At 41.4% G+C, this 19,511-nt stretch overlaps 1 protein-coding gene across 6 annotated transcripts in view; it reads left to right on the forward strand.

The window, feature by feature from the left end:
* LOC110975008 (potassium voltage-gated channel subfamily A member 1-like) overlaps positions 1 to 19,511 on the forward strand; it is a 52,845-nt gene that overhangs the window by 26,295 nt on the left and 7,039 nt on the right. For 3 of the 6 annotated variants that reach the window (XM_087130562.1, XM_087130565.1, XM_087130563.1), the window contains exon 3: positions 12,130 to 12,276. The exons of 1 other annotated variant lie outside the window; for it this stretch is intronic. The gene's annotated coding sequence lies outside the window, so the exon portion shown is untranslated. Of the gene's footprint in view, positions 1 to 5,517; positions 5,629 to 12,129; positions 12,277 to 19,511 lie in introns of all 6 variants that reach the window. 2 more of the 6 variants (XM_087130564.1, XM_087130566.1) reach the window with 2 other exon arrangements.

The following is a 19,511-nucleotide window of genomic DNA, read 5'->3' on the forward strand; positions in this document are numbered from 1 at the left end:
TGAAATATTTATCAAATGAAGGCATAGGGTGTGAGCAATTTGTTATGTAACTCAAATTCCAACAAAAGGTGACATAATACGTGTACCTTTTTGCAGAGCTGGTTACAAGTTAGTTTCTAACATTTTTCTGTCGGTATTCTGAAATACCGACAATCTCTCATTGGCACCGTACATTGTTGGAAATTGCCCATTATTAAGCTTACTGAGGTTTTTTGAAAACCTTCATGTTTTAAAAATAAAAAGGTTCAACATGAAAAAAAGTTGTTTAGACACATTGATAATGAAAGGTTTTCCACTTCTGTGATGATCTTGTGCAGGTCCCCAGTACCAGGACAACATTATGTGGGTACAGATGGGTACCGCTATGGGGTGTTTTTTTTAAAAAAAAAGGCCATTTCTTATGTGAAAATGGAGACATGATGGGGATGTTTTACTGCACGTGTGTCATGCCTGCTGTGAAGTCATCAGTCAAATGTGACCTTTCTATAAGATAAAGGGACTTAATTTGTTGACTTTTGTTCTTTTGAAGGGGGATAAGCTGATAATCCTTGCTGATTCCACATCATTACACACCAGATTAGCCGCAAAATGGGGTTAGAGATCCTTTTCAAGCCTGGACACTGGATGAAAAATATGCTGTCAAACTGTTTGCTACTGTCTGAGGCGTCAAGCCTATGGTGTCATTAACTGCTGTGGTGTGGGGCATGGTTTTTTTTCACACTCTTCATTCATTGCATAATGCATACTGTGTACTGGTATTTTTTTTATACATGTACAAGTGCATAGTTCTTGTACCTGTGCTACATTATGTATGTGTTTGTACTGGTAGAGAAAGCCAAGAGTGCTACATGTATGTGTCCTTGAGGGAGTTAAAAAACATGCCCAGGCTGCAACAGTTGATAAATATACATGGTAACTGTCAATAAATTATGAAGCGTGAAAAACGGCCATGAAAAAGTAATGTTCTCGTTGTGGACTTCGATTTGTGTGTGTGTGTTCTCATGGGTTACATGTACACTGTCCATGCACTTTAATAGCCCACTTATGATCTGAAAAGGGGTTTGAAAAAATATTTCTCAGTTTATTTGAAGAATAACCTTATGGTATGGTACATGTACATCCCTTTCTGTGAACCCTTTGGTAAGGTAGTGATTAATTTGGAGAAATTTATATGGCCCAGTTTCATTTCTGCACGAGCAAGAAAAAATACCAAGTAATATTTTATTGTGGTGACAGTGGTGTACTGTACCTACCCTGGTATGTACGTATGATGTTTATAAGAGTGTCTATGTGCAAATATTTATGAGGTGATTAACCAACCATTCCTGCTACCATAATTCGTCAAATGGTAATAGGTGATGGGTCATTTCATTGGTTACACCACAAAATGCAGGGATGACAGTTTTCTGGCAATAGCATGATTTCAGGCTTCTTCTTGTAAAATGCCGAGCTACATAATTTCAGGCCCTGACTACATATACATGAGCATGTTGCATGTACATGTAGGATTTTCTGGCCTTGATTATTTTAGGCTCTGGGCACGAATCTGACCAGCATCCCTGAAATGGCACAGGTGTATATCATGTTCCGTTATTTGCCATATTACAAGCTGATGTAGTGTGCGCTCAGAATCTACATGTATGCACATTGGTACATGTGGGTTACTTTGTGGTTGGCCAAACTACCTGTGCTCTTTCTCTAAGAGTTTTCAGAAGATGACTGGTAAAATTTGAAAAAAAAATGGACGAATGAGCCATATTTGCCAGTATGGACTGTCGCAGCTCTTTGTGAATCTTAAGGAACAACTGGCGTACTTTACTATGTACATGGACTACATGTATGCATGTGTACATTGTTGGAGTAATTAGTCGTAAATACCCTACTACATGTATACATGTCCATGCAGTGGCAAAGCCACAAGGGGGCCTGAGGGGCACATACTCCCCCCTCCCACAAATTCTCAGCGGTCCCCCCCCACTTAAAAAACGGACGAATGGATATTGAACAAGGCTAACGTAAATTTGCCCCCAAAAAACCACACCACTGAAAGCTGGTGCCCCCCCCCGTAAGATGCTGGTGGCCCCTTTGTGCTCCCTCCCCCACTAGTAAAATCCAAGCTACGTGTAGTTTGTACACGTACGCCACAGTATTCATGTACCTGTAAGGTAGATATGGACCTGTGTACTGTACATATACCGATATGCATTCTGATGTACATGTACAGGTACATACATGTATGTACGTCGAACTGCCAAATAGGGAGTTTAATTTAACTTTAGTAGGATTCTCACTGCTTAGAACCTCCCTTAGTTGAACACGTACACGTACATTGGTTCCTTAACAGGGAGTACATTAGTTCACGGTGTGGATTCCTGTTACAGCAGTCCTATGAGAGCTACCGGTACCACAACATTTAAATTTCATACTTCCGCGAATCGCATTTCCGCTGATCAGTACTGTCATTGATTATTCTGGTTGTTGTGTTTGCTTTGTGCCGGTTCTTATGGATTGGCTGTTATGGATCCGAGGGGCAAGCCAGCCAGCAATCTTCCGAGTTCAAGAATTTACATGAGGACGGGGCTTGTTTGTATTGTTGCACTGAAAGTGTCTTGGCTGCCACATTTGCATCTCGCAGTCTGTGTTTTTTTTTTTGTAATTTGATCAGTGAGAATGTATGTGTTTTGCTGGTGAAATTGCGGCAGTGCAGTGATCTCATCAAGAGGTTGCTAAGATGTGGATGCACCTGTACATGTATGTAAAATCAATCAATTATAGTCTGTCAAGGATGCCTATAGTAACAACTGGGTTTTTTTTCTGTTTGTCATATTTGTGTGCATGTATAGCCATTCCATTACTCAAGCTTGTACTCTTACCAATTTCATCTCGCAGATTTTTCCGTTCTGGTAGAAAATGGCCATTCATAGGAATACTTTCACCGACTTTATTGTTTGATTTGATGCAGTGTTACAAGCACTGCTGCATACCAATCCAGCCGTGTTTGAAAAGATGCCAGTAGCATTCAATGGGGACAAAGGAAATTACGCAACACCTCACAGTTCTGGGCTCTCTTTACAGGGCGGCAGGCCTGGCTGAAATGCTCAGGAGTCAATGAAGGTTGCCTGTCAGCTTAGAGTAGCCACCAAACAATCATTTGTGTGGGTGTAAATATCCATTAAATGAAAGGATGAATATGAAGAATTTTGAGAACTAAAACTCTTGAAAATCTCCTGTATGTGTGCACTGCATGTTTAAAAGCACCTGGCAGCAAGTAATTAAGATGCTTCGTGTACAGGTACACCCAGTTTATTGTGAACTCTCTTCTCAGCCATTTGCCAGTTAAATTGGAATAAAATCTGACAGTGCACATACCGGTACCTGTACATGTAAACATAACGATTTGAATTCCCCAGACTACAGACGCTGCTGCTATACCTCGCATATGCAGCAAGGTATGAGACGGAGAGAACCCCCCGTGCTTTGTGTTGGTCATTGTCTCGCAGGAATCTGGGGAATTCCTTTCAGACATCTTGGGGGGATGTGTTAAGTAACTATAGTCTGGAATGTGCATAGGGATTGGACATGTTGGGGGGGTACCCCTCGGTCTCATTTCTTGCTGGGTATAATACCTCGTGATTTGGGGCAAGCTTTCGAATAGCGACCACCATCCCTGGAATGGACTGGTTCCTTTGAGCCCTTCTTATCCATTGAGAACAGTGTATTGTTGCAAGGCGTCTCTTACATGTATGTAACTAAGCAAAAGCTTGCCCTGAATCACAAGGTTTAGCAACAGTGGTTTTAGTAAGGAGAATTCAAGTTGTTATGTTCCCCTCAATTTAAAGAACTCAGTGTACCAGATTTGGGTCAAAGTTAACTCGCAAAAGGCTTATTAAGGCCAGTTCACACAATGTGCTTACACGTACATGTACCGTTTGTATAACGTAGGGCGGAAGTGAACACAAATGCAAAATTAGGACATTAGATCAAATAGTCATGCTCAGAATTTACAAAAGTTGAACAAATGATTTGTGAAATCAAATTTGTTTCACTTCTGCATTCGCTTGAGGTCCATGAACCTGCCTTTACGGGTACCTCTTCCAACACAACAGACCACCAGGGTGCATCTTTGTCCCCACATTGTTTACAACTTCAGCCCTCGGAGGCCCAACTCTCCCGAGTCTCCCCCTTCTTTTTTTTTTCACCCTCCCTCTTCCCTCAAATCCCCGTACATCATGGCGCCTGCCCGTGTTTAGCCCAAGCTTCTTTTACCACCCCATCCTTTTAAGGCTCACTCACCCGATCCTATGTCCTACTCCCGTCCCCTCCCCTTCATGTCCCCATGCGCCATGGACACGGTCCACAATTTGCAGAACTACACCAAACTTCTCACCTCATGGATTCTAGTCATATCCTCTTGATGAGGCCAAATTGTCTGGGTGGGATGAATAAGTTACCTGTCCCAGTCTCCTCAGCTTTCCCTCCTCCCCGTATCAGATGACTTGCGCCTCTCTGAAGACATGCACTGATGTGGCCAAACAGAAAAAGAAATTTGTTTATTGAAGCAGCATGCTCTTGGCACTGCTGCCCATTTCCTTGCTGTCATTGTGCCCATGGATGGTTGATCCGAATAACATGATAAGATGACACTGCTTACCACATGGGATGGTGATTTTCTCACCGGTACACCCCAATTTTGTCAGATGCCAGAGTTAGGTGTACACATGGACTGGCTTGCTGAGAGCCTTTTGAGATTAATCATTCAGTTTTATTCAGTTTCAATGTTAACCGTGTACATGTATTGACGTAGGTAATACAAAACCCACTATAATTACATGTATCATTTTCCTGCCAGTACTTGTGAGAAACGGCAAAATGTTTCCCAGCCACCAACAGGCATGAAAATGTTTTCCCACTTGTGTAAAAAGGTGTGAAAATGTTTTCCCACTTGTGTAAAAAGGTGTGAAAATGTTTTCCCACTTGTGTGCAAAGGTATGAACATGATTTTTTGTGAGGTGGAAAACTGTTTTCACATGTGAAGGCAAAAGAATTCCCCGGTAATCTTGTGGGAAGAGAAAGGTTTTAGTTGCATTACTGGTCACATGTACAATGTCCATTTGTACATGTGGACACATTGGACTTTCACTTGGAAACAGTAACCACATATAGGTTTGTACTGTATGCGCACGTACATTAATTGTATTGTAAAAAAAAAAATGAAAATTAAAACGTACATGTAGCCCATCTTTGATTTCATCACTCAGAATAATGAGGATCTTTGGCTCAAAAATTGATTGAAGTTGTCAGAAATTTTCTCAGATCAAACAACAAAGCATGCACCTGTTTGGTAACATGTACTGTACGTAGCTGCATTCACATGCCCCCCTTTGCCAATTCTTACTCATCTGCCATCAGCTTTTTCTCAAAGGCGGCAGCCTTCCAAAGACATTTAGAAATCATTTTTTCATATTCCCAAAGTTTGAAAGCTGGCCGCTGGATCCAAATTTGTCTAAAATCTTGCAGGAATACTGCAGTTGTACGCGTATGCTCTATCCACATTCTTGAGGAGTCAGCACCCCGGATCTGCATCCGTAGAGGATGACGAGAACAGACAGCTTTCCAGGAAGTACACAAGTAAGAATACTCTCAAGTTATCAGGGATAAGCAAAAGTCCGTAGGCTGTCTCGGCCGGCAGAAGTTGGTGGCCAATTAGTAGTCCGGAACTTCTGTCAGAAAGCTTGGCGGAGTCCGTTTAAATTTCATGATGTGTGTGCTGTCGACACCCCTCGGCATACCTGTAGGTGTGTGTACATGTACATCGTCTGGACCTGATGGGGGAAGCAGACATTTTGCATTGATTTCATGGGGCCCCATGCATGTTGAAGACAGAGGTTGATATGAGCATTTGGCATTAATGTATTTACTTATATTAAGAGGTGGCAAGCCTCTAGCTATGAACACTGTGCTTATACTGTACGTGAAATGGCACATGTACGTTTACTTACCGTACCTGCAGTGCCAATATAAAGAAGTCAAGAGGAAACAATTTTTGCAGAAAATATTGTGCACCTGGGTTAATAGCTACCGGTAGGTGCGTGTACTATTTTGTAAACCATATTGTACATCGCATGCTGCTGAAACTTACTGGTACATGTTTTCAATAAAACTCGGTGATAGTGCTTGCACTCGGGCTTCTACAAATGCACCGACTTTTTTTCAAACATTTGTTCTCGTGGAAATGTACTGGACTTACTACACTGTTGAGAGGGAAATCTGTTGTCGTTAGTTGAGAGAATAAAAGAGGGTGGGAAAGGCTTCAAAAACTGCGAAGGTTAAACATCCCCCCTTGACAGTGATGTAGTCGAGTACTTTTTGAGAACCAAGTTCTCTACCAAATATTTAACTAGTTAGAAGGGAACAGAGCTGAAGTACATCGGCATTTGATGATACATGCAGAAAGGTAAGATTACTAAGCAACGTAATGACTTCAGACCATCACTGTTTGATTAAAATTAACTTTTTAGGACAAAAGTACTCGGGAAGTACTCGGCCGAGTACTTTTCTCCTCAAAACTTAGATTTTACACAAGTGGGAGTGTCTGAAGTCTAACATTTATTTTGTAGTCTTACCTCTGCACATTTACCATCAAATGCCTGTGCACTCTGGCTTTATTCCCTCTTACCCAGTTCAGTATTTTGCAGAGAACATTGTACTCGGAAAGTACTCAACTACAACACTGCCCCTTGACCTGTGAGTGTGTGATGGAAAGGTACATTGTACATGTATACAGAGAGCTCCTCTCGTTTTGCGAAACCAAAGCAAACTGGACACATAAATGGACATTCATTACACCGGCTGTCACAAAGTTCTATTCGAGGTAGTCTTGAGAAATGTGTGCCCTTTTGATAAGTTTTTAAAAATCATTAAAAACATCCTTGAGCATTTACAGGTCATAACGAGTGCATGTGCTACATTTTCGCCGTGAATTTCCTTCCCGTTGCACTGTGTCCGTGTGCCTGGTGCTGTCGTATTTTTTTTTCAATCGCACCTAATCTAAAGGTCAACAAACCAGTGTTCTCAGTTTATCCCGGATGGCATTTAGCTAACAAGCTGACAGGAATGCCACCCATTTCCATCAAGGTACGGCATCCTCTTACTGTTGATGTGAAGTTATACCAATTATGATTTACTGGTACATTGATTGCCAAGGCCAGGTGCCTAATGGGGGGAAGTGGAGAGATGTACCGGTAATAAAAATGGAAGGTTTCTGCTGACCAGCTCTGTTGATCGTAAACAATTTAATTGTGATCAGCAGGAGAATGTCCAACCCTGGATCATCATACATGTAGCTACACTATGAAAAATTAACACTTGTTCTCTGACATGCAATTCATGCAAATGCTGAAATTTACGCTTTAGAAGTTTTATTGTGGAGCAGAACATTTACACTTTGCTACAAGTAGACCTGTGTTGGTTGGGTTTTTTGTCTGTCTGTCTGTCTGTCTGTCTGTCTGTCTGTCTGTCTGTCTGTCTGTCTGTCTGTCTGTCTGTCTGTCTGTCTGTCTGTCTGTCGGGCTGTCTGTAGCACATCACCACACTATAGCAAAACAATTCTTACTCTGAAATCTGATCCTCACATCAGCTCAATGCCTGAACAACTCATGTACATGTATACATGTACATGTATGTACCATTTTCACATCAGCCAAGGAGTCTGTCATAAATTCCACTTATTTCCAAGTAATTGCCGGTACATCTCAAGGAGAGCCTTCATTCAACAAGGCATCATCTTCTTGATTAGAGGATGATTGCCTACACCTTGCAGTGGTAATAATTCACACAGGAAGGATCAAACCACAGTGTACTGAAGGGTGTGAGACATGCTGATGTCCATGCACTCGCCAGTCAAAAAATGAAGATCGAGTTGCTCAGCTCCCCGAAACCTGTAGGCGCACTTCAATTTTTGTCACGAGTTGTTGTGAGCAGATGTTTGAGGTGTGAAATTCAGACAGAAAACGTGTGTTCCAAACTGGATTCAGTCATGCTAGAAACTCAGTCAGAAGTGCAAGGTTTGAAGCCTGAACATGCTGGTAAGGTTTGTGCTGATCAGGTGGTTAGACTACAAATTCCGCTAGCTAATGGCAGCCCTTGATTTTAGCAAATTTTCTTCAAGTTGAAGCAAGTGCATGAACCATCCTGCTGGGATTCAGTAGAGTTTTTTCCATTTTATTTAATTCTACTCGAAAAAAAATTGTTTGGGAGAATGATTCAATGTTAGTCGTGAGCAAAGAACTGCAGGAGAGAGTTTAGGATGATCATGCTTCTGCAAGGTTGCTAACTGGCATTACACCCACAACCACATGTGTCTTGTTCAGTACGGTAAAAAAAAAAGGCCCTGCTGGCTCATATGCAAGCAAACCCTTGATAATTCACATGTTAATATACCTGGAGCAGAATTATTGAATTGCATTATCAGAGGTAAGTTTGCTCTTTGGCTTCGATTTGACCTGCAGTCTCGGAATATCAGCCGCACTTGGCATTCTTTTGGTTATTACCAGTACAAATATTGAAGACTTTTGTGTAAAAACCCATCTGTCACATGTCTAGAAAAATTACCGTCATCTTCCCCCAAACAAATCAGTCATCTGGTATTGATGTCATTAGAGCAGTGCTAGCTCTATTGGAAAACATGTACCATAGACTTGCCACAAGTGCATGATCTCTGGTGGCTCTAGTGATCTCTTGCAGGATTTTCGGAGAGGAGTGGCTGAAAAGAACATTTTCCTCTCTAAATGTCTTTATGCCAGTGTATGTACATGTACATTTAATGTGCCGGGTACCTTAATTGCCCTAGAAACTGCACTTGTAGGTACGTATACATGTACCCCCGGTAGCAGTACTGTATGTACATGTACATTACATGTAGCTTGTTAAGCCGTCAGTGATGATCAAAATAAGATGAGTGACTCTGACATGAAGCAATTATGCTGTCAGGGTTGGGGCTGTTAGCCAGTGTTCATCCATGTTTAATAGCTCCATGGTTCATCCAAATACAGAGCTATTCCTAACCCCCTAGGATGTACATGTAGGTAAGATCGTATTGAAGCTGTAGGATTGAGGACTGTTAGGGTTGAGATGTCATGATGAACCACATGTACCGGTACCTGTAATGTACATGTGTACCTCTCACCAAGTAACATTAATTTAGACACAGCTTAATAGCCATCCGTACAGGTACCAGAACATGTACATGTTTACATGTGCATGTCCAGGTATAGCTGATACCTGTGTAAATTGCCGGTACATGTGAGCTACCGTACATAATTTGAATAAGTGGTGAGAATGAGGAAGCAGGTACGGTACATTGTGTACTGTACTGGTACTTGATAAATTAATGATGATTCAAATGTCATACATGTACCATAACATGTATAGGCAGTGTGTGTAGCCGTGCCATAGCACACTGTACTGGGTACTTATATACACGTATATTTGTACATTGTACGCAGGATGTTTCGTTATCCACTCCAAGCGGAACAAAAGAGGGCTTTTTTTTTTTACTCACTGCATGGGTGCGCCATGAGGTGCGCAAGTATATGCGTGTTTGACGCCGAGTACGCGTAACTACATGTAATTTACTCCAGCGGGCACATGTAGGGTCTTTGCGTACACAAGAGCCCGCTTGTAAGCACCTGTCTGTCCTTTTGCCGATTTGGGGTGCACTTCAGCTCGGGGCGGATAGACTAAAGCCAATTCAGGTGACAAAACCTGGGAAGACACCGTCCAAAAAGATACCAGTACATTACAGAAATGTGCAGAACGTGTAACTTTTATTGCCTGTACAATGTACATGTGTATGTTAATCATTTCAAACATTGCTGCTCAGTACACCTGTCACTCGCACTAAGACTTATGGATATCGTTCATTTAAGTATGCATCACCATCGCTGTGGAACTCTCTCCCACACCATATCAGAACTGTCAAAAATGAAAACGAATTTAAGTCACTACTTAAAACTCACCTGTTTCATTAATTGCTTTATTTCATAATATTACTGTGAAGCGCATCGAGATGTGCTATGTGATGCGCTATATAAGAATTGTGTTATTATTATTATTTCAAAGTCTCTTTTTTTTATGTATTTACCCGCACATATGCAGTGTACATAAATGTGTACACACAGACACCTTCCCCACTTTGAAGCTACATGTACAATAGAAATCAATTCAGAATAATTGTCACCTCTGTCTACCTGCTCACATACATGTACGTGTAATATCAATAAAATCCTGGTTTAGCGATTCTGCTTACTGGTATGAAATGTATTAAGAAGCACGTGCGAAGGCTGTGCGCATGTACAATGTACTGGCACGTGTGACCTTGGTCTTGGACACTGAAAGTAAATACATGTACACGCACGTAGATTGTGCATATCTGGACGAGAATATTTGGGGCAGTTTGCACGCCTACCGTAGTGTTTTCATGAAAGAAACCAACATCACTACGGCATCTCTGCCGGAGAATATTTCAGGCGATGATTTCCAATTTGTTTCTTCTCTATTCTGCTGTCCTTTACCAAACAGGCAATCTTGAATACAGGATGCTGATTGATGCACCGTAAGTCGCTTGGTATTGGTGCATCAAAATTGTAACCCGAAGAAGCACAGGATGTTACCCTGTACATAAACATGTTAGTGTGCCCTTAAGGCAAATAAACACCATTTCAGTTGGAATGATGAATCACAAATTGGTCCCTTGAGGGGAGACTCATTTCAACACACAGCATAACATTTGTCACTTTCTGAATGTGCTGTTTGGTTTTTATATACAGTACATTGTACATACCCAGTCAAGGCCTTCAAGATTTTTCGCCTTTTTGGCAATATTTTTGACATTGAAAATTTCACATAGCAGTGAATTTAAAAGAATTTCTAAATGCCAAAAAGGGTAGGGACAACGCGCCAGCACTCAGAAGGCTAAACCATATCTGTACACATACATGTACATGCTTACAAAGTACGGTATGATGACGGTACAGCTTATTTGTACATCACATGGCTTGCCTGCCCGAGACCAATAGCTATTAATTAAGCAACTTTTACATGACTCCCACTCACACCCATGAGTACCTGTTCATACTGAGCTCTAATCTGGGTCAGTGATAAACTCAGGGGCAGTGTACACGCTACATTGAATGATACATGGACTTGGAAGCCTGGCTAGCCAGACTTCCAGGGAGGGGTCGGTTGTCACGGCAATATGATATCTCACCTACATGTATGAGAATATTCCCTGCCTTTTTTCTCCTTGAGTTCAGGTAACCAGTCTGTGCCTGTCTTGGCTGGATGAACGCTACATCTATGCGCACTGTAGGCTACACCTACATGTCCAAAAGTTGTGGTTATGACTTACAAATACATGTATGTAAAGAAAGCACATGTACTGTATGCCACTACAGCCACTTCCCATAGACTTGTACCCTTAGCCATAGCCAGAATAACTTATACACAGCTTCTCTCACCCTCGTTGGGCCCCGTAACATCCCACCCCTCATGGTGCCCACCTCAAGGATGCAATCATCTGAAGCAGCCTCCATTTGACCAAGTGGGTCATGAAAATCTCCCTGTATGCTCCAGTGGACAATCTTAATTAAGCCCTGCTCACATCACACACAGCATCAATTACATGTACATACGGAGGATTTCTGAGGAGGATTTCTGAGGCTGCGTAGGATATTGTCCCTCCTGTGTGTGTGTACCAGTAAGATGAATTTAGACCAAGACCAAATTAGATCAAGTCAGTTATAGTCTTGATCTTTGTAATCTTCTTTATCTCTGTGAGTTTATAAAGCAGTTTTCTGTGGGCAACCCTGGCATTCCTACCGGGGTACATCGTACAATGTTATTTAAATACACAATATCACTTTTTAATTACTGTACATGTACATGTATCTTATTTTTTTTCTGTTGGGGAGTTTTTTTCTTATACATATTTGAAGCGCACTGTTTGGAGATGTTTTTTTCCCCTGGTGCGGTGGTTATTGTCATATAGCAGTCATTTTTTCCCTGCTGATACCATCTACCGGGGTACATGTACATGTTCTTTTCCATTAATTGTGACTTTTTTTCTTCTAGGTGACTGAACTGAGCCATGTCTCTTGACATCAGGAACCTGAGGCACATAGTACCCAACCACATCAAGGTGTACTGCAGCAGGGGACTTACTACATGCACATTGTAGTATCTTGAGGTCACTGCCCATTGAGCAGTGGTCATTCTTGAGTAAGGATATCAAATCAATCTTTTTTCACAGTGGTCATTCTTGAGTAAGGATATCAAATCAATCTTTTTTTCACTGTTTTTGTGTGTTTAGAGAGGGTGCATGTTTGTAGAGCAATAAGCATGCAAATGAGGAAAGTGTCATTTCTCAGGACATACCGGTAGATGTCAGGTTGAGAATGACCTCAGTTAAAAAAAACATACAAAAAGGCTTATTAAAGCTTGTGTGTGGAGTGCCCACAACTACACTACCCGTACCAGTTGGGATTTTGGGTATTACCAGTACATATCATGTGCATCTACGATGTACATTGTACATTGGGATTTGAAGCTTTTCATAGTGAAGGTAGCAAGTAAACTGGATAGGTTTACGGCAGCACCATGGATATATCTCTTTTTTGTACGTGGGGTTCTGAAAAGAACCGGTGGTACTCAACATGGTCAGAAGACTGCAGAGGGTCCAGTGATGAGGCAGCGGGGGGGTCCAGTGATTGAGGCACCTTATATGGGGTGTAGAGGGCAGTTAGGCTGCTAACTCTGGATCCAACGCCCCCCGGTTCAATCCAGAGTCAGCATCCTCTCCACATGTACACCTCACTTTCCTCTTCACGCCATATAGCTGCCTCATCACTGGACCCTCTGCAGTCTCCTGACGACGGACAGAGCGCACTGTCCGAAACATGGAGTACCACCAGGTCTCTTCAGAACCCCCCATACAGTACTCAAGAAAGAGGCATATCCATGTTGCTACTGCAAACCTATCTAGTTTACTTGTACATTGTACCTGTTTTTTTACCCCTTTCCTGTTCCCAATGTGTGATTAAAATCACCAATAGGGCACTGAGGTTAACAAGTTACGGTGCTGCATCCAGGTATACAGTGACTTGATACTTGGTACTGGTGCGTGCATGTCAGTTTGAGTCCACACTGTGCAGAACTCTTTTGGAATTCGTCTAGCCTTTTGATATTGCAGTTTTGTTCCTTTCTGTGCCTGGACCACTGTTTAAGTTTATTTTATTATTGTCACGCTATCTTGGAATTCAACACCAAGCAGGCACATGTACATGTAATCGTACCGAGACAAATAGAAACTAAACCTAAGCAATGAAACAGTAAACTATCCACAAAGATGCATCCAGCTTATGAAAATAATCTACGAGAGTGCATACGACATGTATAGTGTTGAGGTGTACGAGGCAATATACATGTACATGTATATGTATGCTAATAATCTTTCAGGCTCTTGATACAGGTTGCAGCCAAAATTACTCGTTGACTAGCGGTGCTTCATCGAGAAGTCCAGCATATGTAGTTATTTCTTTCTGATATCCTAAAATATTTATCTCCTTCCCTGGAGGCCTTTTCTGTCATTTTGAATTCAGTTGCTCCAAGTTTATCCTTCAGCATTATCCTCCCTCCTGCCAAACAAATTGGTACGGTAATGTACATGTACCTGTACCCACATCTTGTGTATTTCTGTGCCGTAAATTCATTCAGGTTTTTTGATATACCTGGTGGGAAAGGACAGTAAACATAGAATTTCTCTGTCAGGGCCGCATATTCCTCTTAATCAACATGATCAGTCTCCACTGAATTGCAATGAGCACTTTAGTAAAACCAACCTTCAATCAAACGTCCCAAAGTGGCCACTTGTCGGCTGTGAATAATGTAAGGAGCTGGGAAATATTACTTAGCATAGTGGGGGCGGAATAGCTCACCGGGCAAGACTGGCATTGGCATAGTGCGGTAGTTTTGGTGGAATATTTACGCAGACATTTTTGTTTGTTTGTTTTGTAAATGTTTTTTCACTCTTTAGCCAACTCTGCCTAAAAGTCCCTCAAGTGACTGTCTTTTTTCCTATAACAATGAAGTGCAACTTGAGCTTTTTCTCTCTGTTAATAACATGTGGATTCAAAACTAGAATCTTGTTCCTTTTTAGCATGAGGACTTGCCACAGTTCACCTACATGAGGTTTTCATTTAAACGGTTTTCAGATGTTTATCTGTCCGTGAAAAACCAGAGGCAGAAGTGCAGTGCACAAGTTATCAAGGACGGCCAGAGATACATGTGCATGTATTCAAAATGAACAGAAAACATCTAGAATGGGCAAGCGTTCCAAATATGGCATTTCTCAGAGTAACGTTCAGTCCTTTCCTAAGACTTCTACACCTGTAAGTTAAAGGGTGACCAGCGAGAAGGGTGTGCTGTGTCACGGTTGTTTTGAATAGCCCGTGATTTGGCTTAAGATTGGATAGCTCACGGTGACCTTATGATGTCCTTGCAGGGACTGGTGATGCATTTAATTACATGTACCGGGTACATGTACAGCACTGGTTTTGTGGAGTAGGGATGGGCATTGGGGAGGTCTTCAATGTAGGATCACATTCATGTACATTTACTATCTTGTAAATGTGTGTACAACTCCTCTCCCCCGACTGTTACTATTTTACTGGACTGCTTGTGCGAGATTTCTGCTAAATCTGTTTGTTTGCTGCGGCTCATACATGTATGATTAGGAGCAGGATGCGTTGTCGGGTGGGGCTGTGTCCAGAACCTATTGCTGCTATTCAGGGCAGTGCATGCGAGAGCTGTAAGCAACAGTCTCTATAAACATACCTAGCGGTTAGCTGGGGTGAGGGGGGCAGACTGGATTATGGGACAGCGTTACAGGCAGCACGGTCATGGATTCGGAGAATTAATGAAAGGTTGCCATGCCACGTGTCATGATTATCTTCCCAGTCTTCTCCCTGTTTAGCTGATTAAAGCTACATGTATAATAAAGCACCATTTGCACATCGGGCCTTTTGGAACTTTTTTCAGGCAGTTTCGATTTTTACCCTTCGCTTTGGATCCATATGAAGACCGTGAATTCTAAATTTATATTCCTGGCGTTGTCTTTTATGTGTGTAAATGTGTCCGCATGGACTGCTGCTACTGTAACCAAAGATATGAAATCCAAAGTCAGAGATGTGCAAAATAATTGAAGCTGGGGAAAGGAGGTGCCCAGTGATGTGGGAAATGGTCATGGTGTGCCGAACCTTACAAGGTTCATGTACATGTAGGCTATGCCTTTCAGTTTCTGAGATGTCACTGGTTGCCTTTAGCCCTCATGGGCCTTTTCTGTGGTGTGATGGGTTGAGTTAAGAGGTACGTGTACGTTGTACATAGGAGCACCTGTTAATGCATGATATAACTGCATGAGGTGAGGACAGGTAGTGACCTAATTAAGTTTCAGCTTCAAACAATTCAGTGACTACCAAGGATAGACAGGTACTTCCTTAGTTGAAGTGGTTCTTTAAAGCATAGCACGTGTGTAGTCAAGGTACAGAGACTCCAGGCACCGTAGTTGTGGGGACATACACTCGACGTTTCACCGACATGTATTTTGTGGGGACTCAGAAATGACCCCACAACTCGGTTCAAATTTCCCTAACAAAAGAACTTGTCCCCTGAACACGGTGAATGCCTGTACATGTACATGTAGATACCGGCATTTTCTTTTGCGTGTGTAAATACATGTAAAATTTTTCAATTCACTCGACCTCGCAAATTGTCAATGAATCGTGAAGGTGATGATCTGATGGAGACGCCTGACTGCACGGTAATTTTTTTCCTCCAAAATTGTGGTCAAACAAATTATCATTTTTGGGCAGCCTCACACCTATTGTACCTGTGGTTCCTTGGCAACATATGGTTGTTCACTCACCTGTTTTATTGCCTTATTGGGAATTCTCTGATGTTGATCAGTTATGAGTGTAAACCATAAGGCAAGGTCTTACCACTTTGCTCTCAATTCATGAGAGCTCATAAAATGTTTTCCAGTAAGGAAAAGTTAACTGTTTTATAAAATTGGAGGTTTTGTATGTAAAAGGTTTTGACTTTTCTGTTTGAACTTGACAAGTTGAAAACTACAGTTGGAAAATAACCAGGTAGTTACCAGATGTGCATACACAGTACAGACATGGCAGGGAATTTGTTTAGAAGGTGCTAATCAAAGGGCGACTTGAGTGACAACCTTGGGCTTGATCAGCCAAGCCTGGTGTTGCCACAGACCTCCTGTACATCTACTGTTACCGGCATTGCTCTTGCTCTGTGGTTTAGTTTATTGATGAGCTCCGCCCTCAGTGTCTGGAGTTTGCTTTTCCGCTGTGGCCATTAACTCTAGACAGGTTGATAAGTCGGAATGATAAGACCACTCAGTCACCTCATCATTCTAAACAACACCATCTCTTTCTTGTCAGACCATTTTCTTGTCTGCAATAAAACAACTTTTCAGTAGAAATGCGCTGTGCAAATTAAGCCTTTACTGCCGAGGAGTATCAGTTCTTACGAAGTGAAATAGGGCTCAATTCACTTGACTCTCGGTGGTGGAAATCTTATTTGTCATGTTTAGGTGCAAAGGTACGGAAGCAGTAATGTAAATTTGCACCTGGCAAATTACATGTACTCTGAGTGAATTCATGTTTAATATCCCCAGTAATTAAAAATTACGGATGGGTTCATCTTCCATTATTCCATTTGTTGTCAAGGAGTTTGGACATGTAATGTGTAACCTTCACATTTACAGCTCTCCATGTACTGATAAGTATAATGACGAATTTCAGCCTGTGACTTAATTGAGGCAAAGAGACGTATAAAGTTGGGAAAATGTTGAAATTTAAATGATTTACGAGAAAAATTCAACAACTTCCTTGTACCTCTTGTACAGCAGAATTTATTGCCAACTGTTTCAGTAAATACGTACATACATATAGTGCAACTTAACCCTAACAGTCCCAAATTCTCCAATTTTAATACGATTTTACATACACCCTAGGGGGTTAGGGTTAAGGGGTTTAAGTCAAGAAACTGCTGGTACTGTATGTCGTGAGAAAAATTGAATTTTTAAGAATTTCTGTTTCCAACCAGAGGTGAAATTGATCTTGTTTGGGGTTTTCATTTCAACTTTAGAAGTCATCTCTGAAACTGCAGTGCCTTTCATGCAGTGTACGTGTATGACGGGCATGGAAAATTATAATTGTGGGTATGCCTGTATGTGCCATGTGCGCGCACGTCTGTTGTATACATGTGTCATTGTAAGTAATTGATAAGACAGAATCTAGCAGTGCAGGGAAGAGTACAGTGTGGGTACAAACACACTGCTCCGCACACCCAAAACACAGCGCACATCAACAAACACTGGCGGGTTGACATTTTGAAATGTCTCCGATTGCACGGGGGGAATGTAATTGGTGGCAGACTGTCCCCGTGCGGAGAATCTCTTCCCGGCGGCATTCCACTGCCATTAGCCCCTTGTATCCATCGCTAGAATTTATTCAGTCCTCTCAGACGTGTACATGGACAGTATCTGTGACTTGAGCTGGCAACATAAGGCATTGTTTTTGAGGAATAACCTTTCGAAGATTTTAAAATGTGGTTGAACATGAGTACCTGACATTTGAGTTATTCTTCTCATGAGGCGAATTCTCTTTTAACTGGTGACCATTTCTTTGCATCCATTATTTTAAGAGAAAGTACTAAATACACCTCGATACATTACTAAATAAAACATTGCTGACAAGTACCAGCATATAAATTTAAACCGAAGCAAAGAATACAATTTTTAAATGACCTTCAAAGGTGCAGCTGTGGTTATCAGTTTATTACTTTAAAAAACAGGGTATTTTTATTATTCTTTAATTGTAGATTAATTTTAAAATGATAAATGAATAAATATTTCAATCGATTTTAATATTTGCTGAAGAATTTATTTTGATCAGGCATTTTTACCCCAAGACCCGGGTAAAAGATGCCTGCCAAACTTCCAAGAGGGAAAAAAATGTTCCCTCTGATCAATATGGTGAGAATGACATATTTACACACATTGGATGGAGGAGACATTTATTGCCTAAAACGACACATTGGTATTCTATTCACTCCACAAAGCACTGGGATATTTAAGAAAAATTGTAAATCTGGCATTTTATCCCTGTTTTGACCCTAATAGCTTGACACTTTAGGAATTGAAATAATTTCTTTTCATCTTTGGATGTAAATCTTATGTCAGTTAATGTTTGAGTCATAAGGGATATCGAGTCCAGTTGTGATAATCTGCATTCTAATGAAAACCCTTTGCCCACTTGAATTTGAAATAAGGCGGCTTGTTAAACCAAGGTCAATTCAAATTTAATTTCTAGTAAGTGGTATCCACATCAATTGGTTGTGACCAGTCATACAACATGTCGATGGGCACCGGCTGTTGATCTCAGTGGCTTCAGCCATCGCCGTGACATTTGGATGTAGTGTTGTGTAGGTACACGGTACATGTAGGTTATTCTGCAAACTTTGCTTTTTTTCCCAACCCACGATTCATCTCCAAAAGGATCAGATGTATAAATCGTTGTGTGCCGGGAAGAAGGGCCGTAAGCGCTTAGGCCCTTTTGTTAGGAAGCATGATCACTGCAAAAACATTTTCCCGGCAAAAGGAAATATGTATGCAACTATTTTATTTTTATGAAATATAAAGATTTCTTTGCGTAAAGTTCAAAAACGTTTTTCCCAAGTTGTTTAGTAGGTTGTTTAAAGGTGGTTTTTTTGTACAGCCTGTGTTGATTTGGGAGTAAATTTATGAGTTTTTTTTTTAAATAATGAGTGTTTCTTACGCCCTTTTTGCCGGGAACTTTTTTCTGCTGTGATCATGCTGGAAGTTCTGATGCCAATGTTTGGCAAGTATCTCCACAATCCAAACCTAAAATTTCAGAAGCTAGAACCAGTAGGCAGAAACAAGGCTGTGTTTTGAGAAGCAGCAGTGGTGATACGACTTCATTTTACATTCGCAGTAATCCATTGGACATTGGACTCAAGGTTTAAGGCATGATTCACGACATAAGTCGGCGCCTCAGAGTTAATCATTCTGCACTTTTCCCCTCAAGCACCATCTTGTATTTACGAACCACATCTCTCCTGAATTAACCCACTTTTGTAGGCTGTGTCTGATTTACTGGCTGTGGCTGTGACTAACACATGCACCTATGGGAAATGGCTGTGACCGCTAACATAGACACCTATGTTGTTTCCAGCTGCATTTGTAACTTTTGAACAAAGGCTTTTCTGTAGTATTCCTCCCTCCACTCTAATTCTGCGTGCACATTTCTCATGAACTTCTCGTGTGCCCGGCAGAAGGGCGTAAGCGCTTAGGCCCTTTTGCCGGGAAGCATGATCACAGCAGAAAAACTTTTCGCGGCAAAAGGCCGAAAGTA

The sequence above is a fragment of the Acanthaster planci genome, linkage group LG20 (genome assembly GCF_054643075.1).
Source record: "Acanthaster planci isolate LZ-2023a linkage group LG20, COTS_SCS, whole genome shotgun sequence".
Taxonomy (NCBI): Eukaryota; Metazoa; Echinodermata; class Asteroidea; order Valvatida; family Acanthasteridae; genus Acanthaster; species Acanthaster planci.